The following is a 12404-nucleotide window of genomic DNA, read 5'->3' on the forward strand; positions in this document are numbered from 1 at the left end:
GCGGAACCATCGTCCTACTTGTCGAAGCGCTAGCACAGTACTTTCGGGTCTAAGCTGTGGCTAGATGCAAGACATCATACACTACAATACCCCGTGTGTTGGCACATGATTATGTGCTTATATAAATTCTAAGGTACTTAACCAATGTTTTGTGTATGGTATGTTCCAGGTGCAAGGACATGATGGTAGGCACTAGATCCGGTAGCAATGTACGAGATACCTCACATGGTCCTGGCCCTATCGGTCGACCACCAAACCCTCGAAGGTCTCGTTCTATGGGGCAAACCCCACTTCCACAACCTCAAGAAACCCTTGACCAGGGTGTGGCACAAAGGGACCCACCTTTGACCAAACTTCCGGATCCTCCACCTATCATCACTCCGAGTGATGTTATGACCATAGTTCAGCAGTCACAGCAAGCCTTCTAGCAACAAATGCTCCAGCAGTAGCAGGCATTTATGGCTGTTATACAGCAATAGTTAGACCTTCCTCAACCCGATCAACATCCTCAGATAATTAATCCACAAGACCCACCTATAGGGTCTGGTATGGGACCACAAGCCAGAGGTACACCTCCAATTCTGCCACTTAGCACTCCTCCATATATGGTGCCCCCTCCATACCCTTACTATCCGACATATGCACCCAATTACCCATCGATGAATAATACAACAAGGGTAGTGGAATCTTTCAAGAGGAACTTGCCACCTGTATTCTCTAAGGTGGGGAGTGATCCTCTAGAGCCGGACTAGTGGATCCAAGAGTTGGAAAAAATATTTAAGGTAATTGAGTGCACTAAGGCATAGAAGCTTATTTGTGCAGGGCTGCAACTCAAGAATGAAGCCAACTCTTGGTGGCAAGTCTCTAAGCCTATATTGTTGGCCGCACATCCAGAACCCACATGGGAGCAGTTCATGTTTTCGGAAAATCAGTACCCTCGTAGCTTCAAAGATCGTAAAGAGACGGAATTCATGGCCTTGACTCAAGGGAATAAGACTATCCTTGAGTATCAGTAGCAGTTTGAAAGCTTGTTCCATTTTTCCCCTAGGCATATGAGGTCAAGCGGAGAAAAAGGCTGCAAGGTTTCTGAAGGGATTAAAGGCATCTATTGGGTCAGTGTTCGAGGTCTTAGATTTGACAGATTATGGCCAGATTGTGTAAAAATATAAAACCATGGAAGATAAGCAGAAGGGAGAACAGTCCCTCACACCTGGATTGTGGAAGAGGACTAATCCATTTCCGGACATGGGCAACTCATCCAAGGTATACCGTGGGTTGTATAGTTCTGGGCCTACATATAGACAACCCTATATGCCATCTGGCTACCTTCCTCGACCAGCTGGTGGTCTGGGCTCTACATCTTTTCACCCAAACACAAGTACGGTGCCTACAGTCACAAGTCCACCCCATCCCCTATCTACATCAGGTCAAGTGCAAAGGGGCCCTACCCCAGTTTTGGCGTCACAGATCCATTGTTTTAATTGCCACTCTTATGGGCATTATACCAAAGACTCTCGGGTCAGACCAGCCTTACCCTCTAGTCAGCCCTCTGTGTACAGACCTCCCTTAACTCGGGGGAATCAACCGCAAGGAAGAATGTATGCCTTATTAGCTGAAGAAGCTGAGGCCAACACAGAAGTGGTAGCAGGTACATTTTAATTTAAGATTTTTCTTATGCTGAATTTTTATGACCTGCTATACTTATATACATTGTTGCACTAGGTGTTCTACCTATATCGGGTATACCAGCCTATGTCTTGTTTGATTCAGGAGCTACACATTCGTTCATATCTAAGAGATTTACGGAGAAACTTGGTATGTTGCCCAGGACACTAGATCATGAGATGATTGTTAGTATGCCTACAGGCAAAGTTGCACAGTTGAAGGAGGTGTATGGGCCATGCACAGTTGAAATCGGTGGAAAGAAATTGGATGCACAACTCATCAAATTCAATATGCAGAATTTTGATGTTATATTAGGTATGGATTGGTTGTCGGCCCATCGAGAAAATGTGATGTGTGTCGAGAAACTAATTAGGGTGACAAGTGATGAAGGGAAAGAACTAGTATACCAAGCAGATAAAAAAAAATGGGTTACAAAGGTCCTCATCTCCGCTCTTCAAGCAGTAAAGTTGTTGGAAAGTAGATGTCTGGGTTACTTAGCATCGGTCCTTGATATTGATGCAGAGGTTACACCTCTAAAAGAGGTAGAGGTGGTTGAAGAATTTCCCGACGTCTTTTCAGATGATCTGATGCAGCTACCGCCTGATAGAGAGTTGGAATTTTCCATAGACTTGATTCCTAGAGCAGCTCCACTGTCTAAAGCTCCATACAGTATGGCACCAGCCGAATTGAGGGAGCTACAGATGCAGTTGCAAGAATTATTGGAGAAGGGGTTTATTCGCCCAAGTGTTTCACCTTGGGGTGCCCCAGTATTGTTTGTCAAGAAGAGGGATGGCAACTTGCGTATGTGCATCGATTACCGGGAATTGAATAAGCTAACCATTAAAAACCGGTATCCATTGCCACTTATTGATGATTTGTTCGACCAACTACAAGGTGCAAAGGTATCTTCAAAGATAAACCTTAGATCAGGCTATTATCAGCTCAAGATAAAGATCGGCGACATACCCAAGACAACTTTTAGGACTCGATATGGTCACTATGAGTTCCTAGTGTTATCTTTTGAGTTAACCAATGCACTGGAAGCATTCATGGATTTAATGAATCGAGTATTTCACGATGTCCTTGATAAATGGGTAATCATTTTTATTGATGACATCTTGATCTACTCTAAGACAGAAGAGGAGCACACTCGACACCTAAGGATGGTATTACAGAGGCTGAGAGAACAACAATTGTTTGCCAAATACAGTAAATGTGAATTTTGGCTTGAGCAAGTTGGATTCCTAGTACACATAGTGTCTAAGGATGGAATCGAGGTGGATCCTGATAAGGTGAAAGCAGTAGTAGAGTGGGAAAGCCCCAAGAACGTTACAGAAATTATAAGTTTCTTGGGTTTAGCTAGGTACCACTGGAGCTTCATTGAGAATTTTGCTTGGATCTCAACACCAATGACTAAGTTAACCAAAAAGGGTGTAAAATTTGAATGGACAGAGGAATGTGAGAAAAGTTTTCAAGAATTGAAGAAATGGTTGGTGTCAGCCCTATGTTGACCATCCCTGAAGGCACAGGTGGAATGACAGTCTACACTAATACTTCTAAGGTCGGGTTGGGTTGTGTTCTCATGCAACGTGGTAAGGAGATAGCATATGCATCCCAAAAACTAAAGGAATATGAGAAGAACTACCCCACTCATGACTTAGAACTAGCCGCGGTCATTTTTGCCCTAAAGATTTGGCGACATTATTTGTATGGGGAGAAGTGAGAGTTATACAGTGATCACAAAAGCCTTAATACTTTTTCACCCAAAGAGATTTGAATATCAGGCAGAGGAAATTTGAATATGAGGCAGAGGAGATTTTAATACTGACTATGACATTCAGTATCATCCTGGTAAGGCTAATGTAGTGGCAGATGCATTGAGTCGGAAGGCACAGACTGTGTTGCTCTCACACTTAGCAGTCTGCCCACAGCTCGTACAAGAGGCGAAGCTAATGGATGCAACCCTCTTATATGAAGGAGCAACCTTAGAGCTTGAACATCAACTAGAAAAAATTAAATGGTTAACTGCATCCTTGGCAGCTCTCCAGGTGCATCCATCTATTAGGTATGAGGTGATAATGAAACAACCTTTGGATCCTGAGTTACAACGGATTAGAATTAAGATTCAAGAGCAAACAATGAACGACCCTGATTTTGATTTAGCCAGCAATGGGGCACTATTGTTTCGAGGTAGGTTGTGTGTGCCTGATGATTTGGAGATACAAGACAAGATAGTGCAAGAAGCACATAGCTCCGAGTACTCACTTCACCTAGGAAGTACAACGATTTATAAGAACCTCAAACAAAACTACTGGTGGCCAAGCATGAAAACCACAATAGCTCTGTATGTGGCGACTTACCTTACATGCCAAAAAGTAAAAGCTGAGAGGCATCAACCTTATGGTACGCTTCAGTCACACCCAATAATGGACTGGAAGTGGGATAGGATTACGATGGACTTTATCACTAGACTACCACGCACACCTAAGGGGATGGATGCGATTTGGGTGATAGTTGATCGGCTTACTAAGACTGCTCATTTCATTCCCATAAAGACCAAATTCTCTATGGCCAAGTTAGCACAACTTTATATGGATAACATAGTGCTCTTACATGGAGTGCCAATGAGCATTGTGTCAGATAGGGACCCAAGGTTCACTTCCAGATTTTGGAAGAGTTTCCAACATGCTTTGGGATCACAAGTGAACTTGAGTACTGCCTTCCACCCACAGACTGATGGTCAGTCAGAGCGAACCATATAGATATTAGAAGACATGCTCAGGGTATGTGCAATGGAAATGAGTGGTAGTTGGGAAGAATATGTACCCCTTATGGAGTTTTCCTATAACAATAGTTATCAAGCTATAATTGGGATGGCTCCATATGAGGCATTATATGGTAGGAAGTGTAGAACTCCTCTGTATTGGGATGAGGTAGGCGAATGCTGAATGTTAGGACCTTAAATGATACAGATGACATGTGATAAGGTCAATGTTATTTGAGAAAGGATTAAGGTAGCTCAGTCACGTCAAAAGAGCTATGCAGACACTCACAGGAAGGACATTGAGTTTCAAGTAGGAGAAAAGGCGTTTCTCAAGATTTCTCCTACTAAAGGATTGCATAGGTTCCATAGAAAGGGTAAGTTGAGCCCGAGATACATTGGCCCATTTGAGATTTTAACTCGGGTTGGATCAGTAGCCTACATGCTTGCTCTTCCACCTTCTCTTAGAAATGTTCATAATGTATTCCATGTATCCATGCTGAAGCTGTATGTTCACGATCCATTGCATGTGATACCCGTGGAACCAGAATATCTAGAAGCTGATATGACCTATAGAGAACAGCCAGCTAAAATCTTGGATCGAAAAGTGAAAACCCTTTGCAACCGCTCCATTTTCTTCATAAAGGTGCGATGGGCTAATCATTCACTTAAAGAAGCCTCTTGGAAGAAAGAAGATGAAATCCAAGCCAAGTACCCTCATCTTTTCGAACAACCAGGTAAGGCAATTTCAGGGATGAAATTTTCAAAAAGGGAGGATAAATGTGATGCCCTACTTTTAAAACCCGATTTACTTACATGGTTGACCCGATTTGACCATGCAAGACCCGAACCAGAGAGGGTTAAGGTGGGTTCCCTATGGACCATGATGGCAAGGGTGACTTTGAACACAGGTTGGCCAGACAAGTTCGAGTCAATGCCAAAGGAGACAGGTGTACCCAAGCCGTGTACATGCACGTATCATAAGGCCATGTACGGGTAATGCTGGTATGTAGCCGTAACCTAAAGTGTATATGTATTATATATCTTGTGCCGAGAGTGAGATACACGTCGAGAGTCGAATTCTATCGAAATCTCAATTGTTTGGCTAAGTTTTGACCAACAGGTGGGTGGTCACAGGCGGGCGAACCCGCCCACCTGAGTGACCCACCCATGTGGTTACTAGATATTCTCTAAGTATAAATAGTACTTATTGTGTTTCTCCTTTTCTCATTTAATGCATTAAAGAGTTGGTGAGAAGAGTAAAGAGGAGAGAGAAAAGAAAGGAAGAAAAGAGAACGAAGAAGAAGAAAGGGAAAGAAAGAGGAGGAAGAAATGATTTTAAGTGACGCCGAGGTTTGATCTTCTCATTCTGACACCAGAAAAGTGATCCCCAACACGAGATCTACATTTGAGGTGAGCGAAAGCTATACTCCTTAATTTTTCACCAAACCCCAAGTGAAACCCTTGATTTGGGTAGAGTTCCTTGAGATCTTGTAAATCCCACTTGAGATGATGAATCTAAGGTTTAATAGATAGTCTATGTGTTAATTTTGAAGGTTTAAAGAAGTGTTTACAAGATTTGAGAAGCATTGGTGATTTCTTGAGTTAAGAGGTGATTTTGAGGTTTTGGAAGAGTTCTTGAGCAAAGGAGGTAAGATGGCTTTTCAATCCTTAAATCTAACTTAGATCTAGGTTAGAATCATCTTATAAGACCTTAGATGTGTGGAAAATGTGATTGGAACAGTCCCATTTGGTTTCCCCAAGGTTGAGGAACGTTTCAAGGAAGAAAGCAAATTTTCGCTCCTATAGGTGGGCGAAGACCAGCGGGCGAAGCAGCCAGCCTGAGGGGGCAGCCCTCGGTCCCCACCGGTGGGCGGGGACCGACGGGCGAAGTGCCCGCCTGAGGGCACCCACCGGAGGGGATAGCCCCTCGGTCCCCACCGGCGGGTGGGAACCGATAGGCGAAGCCGCCCGCCTAAGGGGGCCCATCGGTTTGATCGGCGGGCTATCCAACCCACTTGTGAAGACCGGTGGGCGATGACAGGTGGGTTGTCTGGCCCACCTGTTGGCCCCCCTGTCGGATTTTTGAGCCCGAATGGGCCCAAAACGAATGGGCAACCCTCTTTTATGATTTTAAACAAGATTTAAACATCAACCATCGTTAGTTTTGACCCCAAAGTGGTGAAATGCTAACTTCATTCACTTATGATAGGTTTCACAAGAAACTTACGTTTCTCGCGCCGAATCTCACCCGTACCGGGCGTGAGTTTTTGTATATAACAAGTAAGTGGGGAGAGGACGTTTGACCTTATTTTAAGACTTGTTTTGCACCATTAAATTGTATCTAGACTAGCCATGTTATCATGCAAATTATGTGTAGATTTAGTCATCCTTGTATGCCATTCGTGTGCATTTGCTTGTGCATTCTAAATTAATGATTTATGATATGTGTGTTGTGCCTTACATTCTCAATGTTAAATGATTGATGTACTTATGTGATGAATGGTTAGATTACTATGCATGATGCATTATTAGACTAGACGCCATAGTCGGCTTAGAAACGAGTGCATTGGTGGCCAGTGGAATGGGACGTGGTGGCACTATGCAATCGTACTATGTCATATAGAAGCATGCGGTTTAGGATTCTCATACCCTGTGCTACGACCCTTCCCAGCAGGGGTTGAGGTGTTGGGTTATCACTTGGGGGGAAGCAGTGGTCGCGGTTGTCGGGTCACTATGGCGGTTAGACATATGGTTGGCTGGTTATTAGGACAGTCGACAACCTCAGTGGTACATTCAAGAGGGCCAATCGTACTGCTTTTAAATTGCTAGGGTCAGCACCTTTACTTTCTGTCATTTACTTTTATGTTGAGACCCAGTAGTTGGCATGCCTTACTTTTCTAAGTACTCACGGTGGACCTTCTTCGACAACCCTATGGGCGTATCGTGGGATGGAGTTCGCGGCTCGTACCCTGGGCATACGCGCACTGTGATTGTAAGTAACACATAACCAAAGACTTAGTAATGTTGTTTAGGTGGATAAGATTTACAATGAATTACATAGCATATAGTGCATATGGATGTGATTGTTGTGTGGTCCTTCTTTTCACTTACTGAGCTAGTGAGCTCGTCCCACGTGCGCACCTCTTTTAGAGGATTTTGCAGGTCAACCTCTTGAAGATTAGAAGTCGGGCCCCACAGTTGAGTTTTTTATCGAGGATTGGTGGGTCCCTGAGGAGTATGAGCACGGTACTGATTGCACGTGTGAGGGCTGCGTTGTGGGACCGCAGTAATGTCACCATACAGGATTTTGCTTTTTGATTCTTTTGATGACCACCCCTTTTTATGTACTTGATATGTAAATTGTTATTCTTTTTGTGTAAATATCATGCCTGCGGGCCCATATGTGCTTATCTATATACTACAATTTGGGTATCAAGTATATTGGAGATATTTATAGGTAATTTAAGTCTTCCGCTGAACTTTTGAACACTTATCTTAGATGTGGGTATGTTGTGGTGGGGTACTGTATTAGATGATCCTGGCAGGTTTGGGTTAACCGGAGTTAACCCGGTCATCGGTCCGATTCTGTGTGAACGGGGTGTGACAATGGGTCTTTTGGGTTTGCCTACCATGCCCACTCATTGTCTGCTACCCCTTTGTGCAGCCCCTCGAAAATCACCTAGGGAGTGGCACCCCCTCCGTCAAGGTAGCTCTTATGCTCTTTGCCCCTTTCCAGAAGGAGACATGACCACCCCCAAAAAATATATCAGTCTATTTTTTGAGCTTCAAATACCAAATCAAATGAAACTTGGTATGAAATTAAGAAAAATCCAAAGATTATTTTCATATAAAAATCATAGTTTTATGATAAATATTTACATTTTTATTATTTTTTAATATTAAAAAACATATTAAATTCAAAAAACAATGAAAAATTCATTTTAATGTATTTTTCTGAAAAATAAATTTCGGATGTCTCCTAAAGGTTGATAGAATGTTCTGAAAAATATTAGACCATTCCAACGTATTTTGATGTTTTTTAATATTTTACGATTGAAACATAATGAAAAATACCCAAAAAAATGGAATGCGGGGTTTAAGTGAAAATGATTGTACTTTGAGTGCCAAATAGCCAATTGCAAGGCTTTTCTAACCCAAAGGGATGTTTTTCACAACATGATTTAAAGACCCAAACTATGTTGTGTGGGCATGGCCTTGATGTGTGCAGTAGTCGGTGCCTCGTGTGCAGCCGAAGGCCACAAAGGAGCCTCTGTTGTAAGGGCCATAAGGACTATGGCAGTACCATGTGTGAGCCATGTGCGTGCGGCTATGTGCATGGTGGACTGCAAACGTGGATACGGAAGTGTAGCAATGCCTGTAACCTTGTGCGTGCCATGTGCTGAAATGCCCGTGGCATGTGCGCCCATGCCAGCCATCATGATCGACGCATGGGAGGCCATGCCAGCAAACTTATGCGCGGTAGTGTAGCCAAAAGGGATGCATGTGCGACCACGTAACGCAACCTTGCACACAACGGTGCAGCCGTGCCTGTAACCTCGTGCGTGGCACGTCCGACAACTCCCAAAACCAAGCGAGTGATGAGGCAGCGATGGGCATGGCACATGCAGCCATGCATACGACTTGGAGGGCGGTGTGGAGCAATGCATGAAACCTTGCGAGTGGTAGGGCAGCCAAACACGCGGCATGTGTGGCATGGAACGTAACCTTGGGCGCGGCTGTGCAGCCATCTGCATGTCATGTGCGCCATGCCTACAAATGTTCTTGCGGCTACGCGCGAAACCTTGTGCAAGGCTTGTGCAGCCATGGTCACAGCTATGTGCATGGAAGTGTGGCATGGGCAGCAGCGCAGCGTGCACTGCCTGCACCATTGCCTGCAACGATGTGCGGCCGTGCCTACCACCTTGCGTGCGGTTGTGCACCCTTTCCCGTAGCAATTTGCGTTGTTGCCTACCACCTTACGCGCGGTGGTGCACCCTTGTCCCCAGCCATGTGCGTACGGTAGTTTGCATCCATGCTGGCGATAGTGGAGCCTTACCCGCAACCGTGCCCGAGGTTGCATGCAACCATGTGTGCGGTATTAGAGCCACGACCGCATCCATGTGTGCGGCAGCCTACCTCGATGCCAGTAGCCTTGCACGTGCTAGTGCAACCTTGCCCGTAGTGATGCCTACACCTTGTGCGGCCATGCTAGCAGCCTCTTGCACGGTAGTGCAGCCATGCCTGCCACCATATATGCACATTGTGTGGCCGTGCGTACGGTACTGCCACCTTGTGCACTACCTTCATATGCACTTAGGCACCCTTAGGGGGTACGCATAGGCATTGTCATGGGCACATATATGTGCACAGTTGTGGCATTCAAGAGCACACTTAGGCAACATTTGGGGCATTCAAAGAGAACAATTAGGTGACACTTGGGTGCATGTGTAGACACACTTATTCAACACTTGGTGGCACGTATAGGCACACTTAAGGTGACACTTGGGGCATTCAAGAACATGCACAGGCACACTTGGGTGCACACTTGGGTGCACACTTAGGCAACGGTTGTGGGCATGCATGGGCACAGTTAGGCAACACTTGGGCCATTCAATGTGGACATGTAGTCAACACTTGGGGTGTTGTGCGGCCATTCAATGTGTACACGTGGGCACATGTAGTCAACACTTGGGGGCATGCATAAGCACACACTTGGGCCATTCAAGAGCACGTTGTCATGGCTTTAGACCTTTCTAAGCAACCGCGCTGGCACTTAGCACTTCCACTAGCACTAAGTCAGCCTAACCACCCTCCTTAATGGACTTGGGAAGCAAAGAAGTGAACACAAGAGTGAGTTTGAGAAGAATGAACTTGTATTGCACTAGAGAACTCTTGAGTACAAGGCTTGAGAACTCACTTGCTTGGTTGAACACTCTTGGCCAGTCCTTGGTGAGTGCCTTTGCCAAATGAGGCAACACCTACCCCAAGTTACAATGGATGGCTAAGATATTTACAAATGTCCTCCATCCAACGGTTGGGGAGGGAACTAGAAGCTTCCCACCTCCTTAGTGGAGCTCTAGAGATCTCTCTAAGAATATCTCCTATGAATATCTTCTACAAATATCTACAATAAAATATCTATTGTTACTACACCTTTGTAGAAAACACTAGAACTTAGACCTTACTTAGCCCATTGGCCAAATTCCATGGGCTTGGTGAGCTAGGCCCGTGGGCCTAGGTTAGGCAGGTCGTGACACTCTCCCCCACCTAAATCTGTAATGCCCTCATCGCAACCTCCTTATGATACTTTAATTCACAAGTCGTCCCAGCATGCCATTTGTCTCCACTTGACTAAATACTCCACATAACGAGTAGTTTGTGTCTCTGGATGATTTGATCAGCAACCAAATTAGCCTCCCTCTCACAAGGAGTAACACCTATTGGGGTTCTTATTGTAGTCACATAACTTAAGCCTCCTACAACGTGGTCTGGTTGTCTCCGTTCTCTCATTTTCATCTTCCTCTTCTTGGCATGGATGGCTTGCTCTCAAATTCTCCTTGTCTTGCCCTCCCGTCTAAGGGCAAGTAAGCACCTAGCCCCTGGATGGTGTTGGAGAACTCCTTTAGTCCCAAGGTTCATCTCAACCCCTCGAGCAACATTACGTATGGGCCATTCTTTAGAGTTGATAGCCTAAGGACGCCCTTGGCCCAAGTTCCTTTGCCTCCTCTGTCAAGGCAAGGTTGCGTGTGGCTCCTGTATCTACCTTTGCCTGTGTGGGCTTCCCATTGATGCACACTTTTGCACACATCAACCCCTTTTGAGAATTAAGGGCCTTGACCCCTATCTCGGCCCTGGTGGCAACATGCTGCATTGGGGACCCCATGCAAGGTTGCTCTTCCTCTTGGCCCTCTTCCTTCAATAGGGCACTAAGAGCTTTCCTCCTGGGGCAATCCTTAAACCAATGTAGCTCATCAAATAGGAATCACTTGTCTCTAGGCTTGAACTGATTCCTCTTATCACACTTGTGCCTTAGTGCCTCTCCTTTAGACATGTCATGAGAGGTAGTGGCTTCCCTCACCGCTGTCCTCCTACTCTTCCCATACTTCTTCTCCGATAGGAGCTTCCACCTTATCCAACCCCTTTGCATACTTGAGCATTAAAGGTGGCAACCATCTCCTCTTGGTTACTTACTATGGTGTTGAGAGCACCTTGTAAGGACCCCTTGAGCTCCCCCATATGGCCATCAAGCTCCTCCCTAAGCTCCACATGGCCTTTGAGCTCCTCCCCACTTTGCTCTGCGACATTCAGGCACCACTTTGCCTCGGCCAATACTTGCTCCCCTCGAGCTAAGCTAGGCCCCATAGCGATGCCAAAGTCGACGGACTTGCCTTCACTCCTTCTTTGCTTACTTGGGTAGGTGTTGGTCTCTATTCCACAGTTTTAGCTCGCCTGCCTCCTATCCCACAAGCTTGGCTCCCTCGCAACCAAAGCTCTGACCCCACAACTGTCACGGCCTTAGACCTTTCTAAGAGACCGCGCCGGCTCTTAGCACTCCAACTAGCACTAAGTCAGCCTAACCACCCTCCTTAAGGGACTTGGGAAGAGAAGAAGTGAACACAAGAGTGAGTTCGAGAAGAATGAACTTGTATTGCACTAAAGAGCTCTTGAGTACAATGCTTGAGAACTCACTTGCTCGGTTGAACACTCTTGGTTGGTCCTTGGTGAGTGTCTTTGCCAAATGAGGCAAGACCTATTTGTTGGCACCCCAAGTTACAATGGATGGCTAAGATATTTACAAATGTCCTCCATCCAACGGTTGGGGAGGAAACTAGAAGCTTCCCACCTCCTTAGTGGAGAACTCTAGAAATCTCTCCCAAAATACCTCCTATAAATATTTTCTAGAAATATCTACAATAAAATTATCTAGAGTTACTACACCTTTGTAGAAAACTCTAGAACTTGGACCTTACTTATC

The sequence above is a fragment of the Macadamia integrifolia genome, unplaced genomic scaffold (assembly GCF_013358625.1).
Source record: "Macadamia integrifolia cultivar HAES 741 unplaced genomic scaffold, SCU_Mint_v3 scaffold2713, whole genome shotgun sequence".
Classification (NCBI taxonomy): Eukaryota; Viridiplantae; Streptophyta; class Magnoliopsida; order Proteales; family Proteaceae; genus Macadamia; species Macadamia integrifolia.